Source organism: Mobula birostris, chromosome X (assembly GCF_030028105.1).
Source record: "Mobula birostris isolate sMobBir1 chromosome X, sMobBir1.hap1, whole genome shotgun sequence".
Lineage (NCBI taxonomy): Eukaryota > Metazoa > Chordata > Chondrichthyes > Myliobatiformes > Myliobatidae > Mobula > Mobula birostris.
Window position 1 is genome coordinate 14992998 of NC_092402.1, and position 9063 is coordinate 15002060.

General features: G+C 49.7%; 1 pseudogene; it reads left to right on the forward strand.

The window, feature by feature from the left end:
- The first annotated feature begins 293 nt into the window (after positions 1-293).
- Positions 294-425, forward strand: LOC140191957 (U2 spliceosomal RNA; annotated as a pseudogene).
- The last annotated feature ends 8638 nt before the right edge of the window (positions 426-9063 follow it).

Genomic DNA, 9063 nt, shown 5'->3' on the forward strand with positions numbered 1-9063 from the left:
AGACTGACCAAGATTGGGGCCAATGTCTTACAAAGCCAAAGTTGTGAATGTTACGGCTTTTCTCCTTGAGCAAATGGAATGAGAGGTGGCTTGATAGTGGAGTGCAAGATGTTAAGAGACAAATGCAGAGTGAACAACCAGTGCCTATTTCCCAAGGCAGCAATGGCTAAAATGAGACGTCATAATTTTAAGGAGATTGGACGAAAGCATAGGGAGCATGTCACAGGGACATACTTTACAGCAGGGGTCCCCAACCTTTTTTGCACCGTGGACCGGTTTAATATTGACAATACATCACTTCTCGGCCTTTTGGCTAAGATCAAGTGTAGTATCTGTTCTTATCAGATCAGAAGGCGGAGGAGAAGATTTCGCGCTGACGCAGGGGTGCATCCTAATGCTGACTGGCTTCCAATCTAACACCCCATACCAGCGACGACAGCGGTGAGGAAGATGGCTGCAGAGACCAGCACATCGGCTCGAGGTCCAGAAATCAAGAACACTGTCAGGCTGACTGTGCGATACCGGAACGGGGGCACCGGCTTCACCCAAAAGATCTTCATCCGGAAGGTCTTGATGGAATGCTGCAGATTTACGCCCCAGGACATCTGCTGCGTGCAAGATTTCGCCGGCTTCTTCGACGTCACCTTCCAGCAGGCTGCAGGCTGGCAGAAGCTGCACCAGCAGTTTCAGCTGAAGGGGGGAGAGGCGCCACTGTCGCTGTTGAAAGCACAGGCCCTCTTTGCGACTGCCACCCAGCAGGAACGGACAATCACGGTCCAGATGGTTAGCCTGTACATGCCAGTGGTGGACGTTCTTACATTCCTCGCTCGGTATATGGAGAGCGTAGGAACTCCAGCGGACGTGAAGGACGGACTGGGGATCTGGACCAGCAAGCGGCAGGTCAAGGTGAAGCTGAGGTTGGACTCCAACAGCTGCGTCATCCACCCCTCCCCCCTCGGTCTTCGCCATCGGAGGGAACCGAGGCTTCGTGGTGTACGCGGGGCAACCCAGGGTGTGCTGAAACTGCAGCAAGGCGGGGCACATCGCAGCCCAGTGCAGGGTGGTGATGTGCAAGAACTGTAAAACGGAGGGCCAGCTGACCAAAGACTGCATGCAGGCCAAGTCCTGTAACCTCTGCGTGCGGACAGGCTGGCCACCTGTACAGAGCCCGCCCGAGACATGGGGGCACCTACGCACAGGTGACCAGGGGAGGTGCTGGCACAGAAAGGGCCCCGGCAGGTTCGGGCGTACCCGCCAGCGCTGCAGACGAGGCACCCGACAAGACGGACGACGATACCAGGGAAGAAGCTGCAAGCACCCCAAGACCTGCCACCCCCCTGCAGACCCTCCAGGACCCGGCAAACGACGAGGAGGAGTCCATGGAGGAGGGGAGAGCCGAAGTGGAAAGCGGATGGAGCGTCGTGGCCAAACGCAAAAAGACCCTCAAGGCAGCGGCCAATCGACAGAAGGCGGAGGAACAAAAGAAAATGGCAGTGAACCACACAGTCTCCGGTACCCTGTCCTCTTCAGAGGAGGAAGGAGTTGGGGGAGGCCAGCAGCCCCGGCGGAGGAGGCAGCTGGCAGAGCAGGCGGAGAGGAGGAGAGAGGAGGGAGAAAGTCTGCTGGCCACCCCCCCAAGTACAGGAGGCGGAGAGCAGCAGAGACACCCAGCTCCGGGAATCCGGGAGCAGAGCCACGGCTGTCACCCAGCAGCCCAGGAAGTCAACAACCCCCCAGGCTCAGTACCAGAACTGCCACACCCGGGGGAGTATAACCTGCAGTACCTGAGCCCACAGAAGGTGAAAGACTTCACAAAGGCGGTGGGCATGAAGGCTCAGGACTGCAAGGGTGAGGAAGGAGAGCAGTCGAAATAAAGGACTTACAAAGATGGCAGACCTTAAATTGGAGTGCTTGAACGTGCGCAATTTGAAAAGTATGGGGCGATGCGTCAACACGCTCCAGTACTTGGACACTGTAAAGGCCGACGTGACCTTCCTCCAGGAGTGCGGACTACCACACCTCCGCAACTACCGGAGGTGGACCAAAGGTTTGTCTGTGTGGTCGGGGGGCAACGATTGTCGCACTTCTGGCCTGGGGATTCTGCTGCGGGGAGGCAACTTCTCAATCACCCAAGTTAAAGAGGTGGTTGCGAAGCACCTCCTGGTAGCAGACGTCAAATACCGGGACACTCCGCTCCGGCTGATCAACGTGTACGCCTCCCCCATGCGGAGCGAGCGGCTGGCCGTCTTCGAGCAGCTCCCACAGCTGCTGGTGACGTCCCAGCCGGTTGTTCTGGCCGGAGACTTCAACTGCACCATTGATGCGGCTGGAAGATCCGGCAGAGCCGATGGCAGGCTGGACAGTACCTCTAGACTCCTGAGGGAAACGGTGAAGACAGCCAAGCTGCGCGACGCCTTTGGCACCCCCACAGGTGGAGCACAGCCACAAGCCGCCTGGACACGGTCGGACTCAGCCTGCTCCCGGATCGACTTCCTCTTAGAACATAGAATATAGAATAGTACAACACAGTACAGGCCCTTCAGCCCACAATGTTGTGCCGACCCTTAAACCCTGCCTCCCATATAAGCCCCCACCTTAAATTCCTCCATATACCTGTCCAGTAGTCTCTTAAACTTCACGAGTGTATCTGCCTCCACCACTGACTCAGACAGTGCATTCCACGCACCAACCACTCTCTGAGTAAAAAAACCTTCCTCTAATATTCCCCTTGAACTTCCCACCCCTTACCTTAAAGCCACATCCGCTTGTATTGAGCAGTGGTGCCCTGGGGAAGAGGCACTGGCTATCCACTCTATCTATTTCTCTTATTATCTTGTACACCTCTATCATGTCTCCTCTCATCCTCCTTCTCTCCAAAGAGTAAAGCCCTAGCTCCCTTAATCTCTGATCATAATGCATACTTTCTAAACCAGGCAGCATCCTGGTAAATCTCTTCTGTACCCTTTCCAATGCTTCCACATCCTTCCTATAGTGAGGTGACCAGAACTGGACACAATACTCCAAGTGTGGCCTAACCAGAGTTTTATAGAACTGCATCATTACATCGCGACTCTTAAACTCTATCCGTCGACTTATGAAAGCTAACACCCCATAAGCTTTATTAACTACCCTATCCACCTGTGACGCAACTTTCAGGGATCTGTGGACATGTACTCCGAGATCCCTCTGCTCCTCCACACTACCAAGTATCCTGCCATTTACTTTGTACTCCGCCTTGGAGATTGTCCTTCCAAAGTGTGCCACCTCACACTTCTCCGGGTTGAACTCCATCTGCCACTTCTCAGCCCACTTCTGCATCCTATCAATGTCTCTCTGCAATCTTTGACAATCCTCTACACTATCTACAGCACCACCAACCTTTGTGTCATCTACAAACTTGCCAACCCACCCTTCTACCCCATATCCAGGTCGTTAATAAAAATCAGGAAAACTAGAAGTCCCAGAGCAGATCCTTGTGGGACACCACTAGTCACAATCCTCCAATCTGAATGTACTCCCTCCACCACCACCCTCTGCCTTCTGCAGGCAAGCCAATTCTGAATTCACCTGGCCAAACTTCCCTGGATCCCATGCCTTCTAACTTTCTGAATAAGCCTACCGTGTGGAACCTTGTCAAATGCCTTACTAAAATCCATATAGATCACATCCACTGCACTACCCTCATCTATATGCCTAGTCACCTCCTCAAAGAACTCTATCAGGCTTGTTAGACACGATCTGCCCTTCACAAAGCCATGCTGACTGTCCCTGATCAGACCATGATTCTCTAAATGCCTATAGATCCTATCTCTAAGAATCTTTTCCAACAGCTTTCCCACCACAGACGTAAGGCTCATTGGTCTATAATTACCTGGACTATCCCTACTACCTTTTTTGAACAAGGGAACAACATTCGCCTCCCTCCAATCCTCCGGTACCATTCCCGTGGACAACGAGGACATAAAGATCCTAGCCAGAGGCTCAGCAATCTCTTCTCTCGCCTTGTGGAGCAGCCTGGGGAATATTCCGTCAGGCCCCGGGGCCTTATCTGTCCTAATGTATTTTAACAACTCCAACACCTCCTCTCCCTTAATATCAACATGCTCCAGAACATCAACCTCACTCATATTGTCCTCACCATCATCAAGTTCCCTCTCATTGGTGAATACCGAAGAGAAGTATTCATTGAGAACCTCGCTCACTTCCATAGCCTCCAGGCACATCTTCCCACCTTTATCTCTAATCGGTCCTACCTTCACTCCTGTCATCCTATTTTTCTTCACATAATTGAAGAATGCCTTGGGGTTTTCCTTTACCCTACTCGCCAAGGCCTTCTCATGCCCCCTTCTTGCTCTTCTCAGCCCCTTCTTAAGCTCCTTTCTTGCTTCCCTCTATTCCTCAATAGACCCATCTGATCCTTGCTTCCTAAACCTCATGTATGCTGCCTTCTTCCACCTGACTAGATTTGCCACCTCACTTGTCACCCATGGTTCCTTCACCCTACCATTCTTTGTCTTCCTCACCGGGACAAATTTATCCCTAACATCCTGCAAAAGATCTCTAAACATCGACCACATGTCCATAGTACATTTCCCTTCAAAAACATCATCCCAATTCACACCCACAAGTTCTAGCCTTATAGCCGCATAATTTGCCTTTCCCCAATTAAAAATTTTCCTGTGCTCTCTGATTCTATCCTTTTCCATGATAATGCAAAAGGCCAGGGAGCGGTGGTCACTGTCCCCCAGATGCTCACCCACTGAGAGATCTGTGACCTGACCCGGTTCATTACCTACTACTAGATCTAGTATGGCATTCCCCCTGGTCGGCCTGTCCACATACTGTGATAGGAATCCATCCTGGACACACTTAACAAACTCTGCCCCATCTAAACCCTTGGAACTAATCAGGTGCCAATCAATATTAGGGAAGTTAAAGTCACCCATGATAACAACCCTGTTACTTTTGCACCTTTCCAAAATCTGCCTCCCAATCTGCTCCTCTGTATCTCTGCTGCTACCAGGGGGCCTATAGAATACTCCCAATAGAGTAACTGCTCCCTTCCTGTTCCTGACTTCTGCTCTCTTCCTGTCCAGAGTCCCTCATGGTCAGGTCCACCGACGTCACACCGGTGTTCTTCTCTGACCACCGCCTTCTACGAGCCACCTGTCTCTTATGGGAGGACCAAAAGGCAGGCAGGGGGACTTGGAAGCTGAATGTAAAGCTGCTGGCCCCAGAGAACATCGAGGAACTAGAGAGGGAGTACACAGGTTAGAGAACCCTGAAAGCCTTCTTTGATTCCCCGGTTCACTGGTGGGAAGCCACCAAGGAGAACATCAGGAGTTTCTTCATTCGCAAGGGTATCTAGAAAACAAGTCAGGAGCAGAGGGAACTGCGTAAACTCCAGACAGAGTTGCAGCAACTTCTCCTTCTGCAGTCAAAGGGGGTGGATGTCAGGGAGGAATTGCGAGAGGTGAAGGGCCGGCAAGCCCAGCACCTCGCCGCCGAATCCTCCAAGATCAAATTCCGATCAAGGGTCCAAACCGTGGAGCAGGACGAGACATGCTCACGCTTCTTCTTCCAAAAGGTGCACAGGGGGAGTTCTTCTTCCTCACACGTCCGTCCTCTCTGCTTGCCTCCCGAAAAAGTCCGCACACCTCAACTCAGCATACATATAGAAGATAACAGAACATGACTTCCATTGGCTAACAAATGAATACAATTTCCATTTTCACACTGTATAACCCAAACATTGCAGTTCAGAGAACCCCTTGCTCAGCAGTTAACATTACGAGAAGCTATTTTAATATAACACTTCAGAGAAGCTATTTTGGTAATAAGCGATCAACAGTTAACACTCCATCTAGTATACTGAGAGCCCTACAAAAATACGTTGACACCTACAGGAGCACACAAGGTCAAACTGGCTAAAGAAAGAAAAAGGGAAATGGTATCATGTAAAGTCTACTAAAAGCATACCAGTTCTGAAGCCTGGAGATCAAACTCGAATCCGAGTTCACAATTCTGGAACTTGGTCCATGTCAGGATACGTGCAAGAGGAAGTCACTCCACATTCCTACCAGGATGAGAGGTGACCTGATAGAGGTGTACGAGATGACGAGAAACATTGATCATGTGGATAGTCAGAGGCTTTTTCCCAGGGATGAAATGGCTATCACGAGAGGGCACAGTTTTAAGGTGCTTGGAAGTAGGTACAGAGGAGATGCCAAGGGGAAGTTCTTTATGCAGAGATTGGGGAGTGCGTGGAATCGGCTGCCGGCGATGGTGGTGGAGGCGGATACAATAGAGTCCTTGAAGAGACTCCTGGGTAGGTACATGGAGCTCAGAAAAACAGAGGGCTATGGGTTACCGACAGGGGGGTGGTGGTGTTCAAGTTCAACAGTGCGTGACAGGGAATGAGGAAAGGTGCAGCTGACTCATATCGTCAAATCATATCGTTTCCTCGCGGCCCAGTGGTTGGGGACCAGTGTTTTACAGGACTGGTAAGTGGTGGAATGCACTGCCAGGGGTGGTGGTTCAGACAGATTTTCAGCAGTATCCAAAGTGATATACCTGTTATTGAGGGGAACAGCCACGGGTATTCTCTGTCCTGTCTGTCTTCTCGATCCGTCTCCTGGCATTCACCTGCCTCCTGCAACTTAAGGGTGACTGCCTCTCTGAACCTCTCATCTATCATCTCCTCATTCTCCCATATCAGCCGAAGGTCATCCAGTTGCAGCTCCAGTTCCCCAACACGGTCTCTAAGGAGGTGCAGCTGGATGAACTTTACACTGATGCAATTATAAAGTGCACTGGAGGTCTCACAGAACTCCCAAATCTGGCATGAAGAACACACCACTGACCATGGATCCATTCTCACTACTCTGGCCAGGCCTAACAGACAAGGAATGAAAGCAACTCACTAGAAACTCACCTTAACCTCCACCTCTTCTTGCCAAAGCCTCCAGCTCCCAACTCTAACCCTATCCACGCATATGATGACCACTCAGCTGAAACCTCACTTCTTTTGAAAGACCTTTGTCAAGTACCTGATAAACCACGATATTTGAAGACCACGGTTAAGTTTCTTCTTCTACTTCGAGTCATGTTTAACACACTTCAATTCCCCTCCAAGATGAAAATTAAGTAATATCAAAAATTCTATTGCTTTTCAGAAAGTCAGATCTGCACTTCTATGCATTACGGTGGCAGTACATCCCAGCCAACTTTCCACGTTAACTGTGTCTGTCCTAAAGATCTCAATTTAGCAATTGACATTTCCTTTGCACCTCATAGGAACTGCATTGAAACAATCTATGCGGCACTGTTTGTTGACAAGTGCACTCCCTACAAATGCCTGTATCATGCACAGTAATTCTGAACGAGGAATTATCCAACCGATTACGTCCAATATGTAAACGTGGAAGTATAACTTCTTCCCTCCTTTTATAACCATCTCTTGCTTGAGCTCTCCCCATCCTCTGATTTTTATACCAATGCCATCCTTTTCCTTACCCCAACTTTGTTACCACAGTGATCAAATGGAATTTTTAATTAGAAACATAGAAACAACACAATCCAGGCCCTTTGGCCCACAATGCTGAGCAGAACATGTACTTACTTCAGAAATTACCTTGGGTAACCAATAGCGCTCTGTTTTTCTGAGCTCCATGTACCTGTCCAAGAGTCTCTTCAAAGACCCTATCGTATCCGCCTCCACCCCCATCACCAGCAGCACATTCCATGTACACACCAATCTCTGAGTAAAGAACTTCCCCCTGGCATATCCTCTGTACCTACTTCCAAGCACCTTAAAACTGTGCCCTATCGTGATAGCCATTTCAGCCCTGGGAGAAAGCCTCTGACTATCCACATGATCAATGTCTCTTGTACACCTCTATCAGGTCACCTCTCATCCTCCATCACTCCAAGGAGGAAAGGCCAAGTTCGCTCAACCTATTCTCGTAAGGCATGCTCCCCAATCCGGGCAGCATCCTTGCAAATCTTCTCTGCACCCTTTCTATAGTTTCCACATGCTTCCTGTAGTGAGTTGACCAGAACTGAGCACAAGTGGGGTCTGACCAGTGTCCTGTACTGCTGTAACATTACCTGTCAGCTTCGAAACTCAGTCCCACGGTTGATGAAGGCCAATGCACCGTATGCCTTCTTAACCACAGATTCAACCTGCCCAGCAGCTTTGAGTGTCCCATGGAGTCGGACCCCAAGATCCCTCTGATCCTCCACACTGCCAAGTGTCTCACCACTCATACTACATTCTGCCATCATACTTGACTTACCAAAATGAAGCACATCACACTTATCTGGGTTAAACTCCATTTGCCACTTTTCAGCCAAGTTTTGCATTCTACCGATGTCCCGCTGTAACCTCTGACAGCTCTCCACACTATCCACAACACCACCAACTTTGTATCCTTCACTAACCTATCCCTCCATGTCCTCATCCAAGTCATTTATCAAAATCACGAAGAGAAGGGATCCCAGGACAGATCCCTGAAGCACACCACTGGTCACCAACCTCCGTGCAGAATATAACTCGTCTACAACCATTCTTTGCCTTCTGTGAGCATGCCAATTCTGGATCCACAAAGCAAGGTCCCTTTGGATCCCATGCATCCTTACTTTCTCAATGAGCTTCGCATGGGGTACCTTATCAAATGCCTTGTTGAAATCCATATACACTATATCTACTACTCTACCTTCATCAACACGTTTGGTCACATGCTTAGAAAATTTAATCAGGCTCGTAAGGCACAACGTGCCTTTAACAAAGACATGCTGACTATTCCTGATCATATTATGCCTCACCAAATGTTCATAAATCTTGCCTCTCGGGATCTTTTCCATCAACTTACCAACCACTGAAGTAAGACTCACTAGTGTAAGACTCTTGGGCCATCTCTATTCCCTTTCTTGAATAGGGGAACAACATCTGCAACCTTCCAATCCCCCGGAATCTCCCCCATCCCCATCGATAATGTAAAGATCATTGCTTCAGGCTCAGCAATCTCCTCCCTCGCCTTCCACAGTAGCCTGGGGTACATC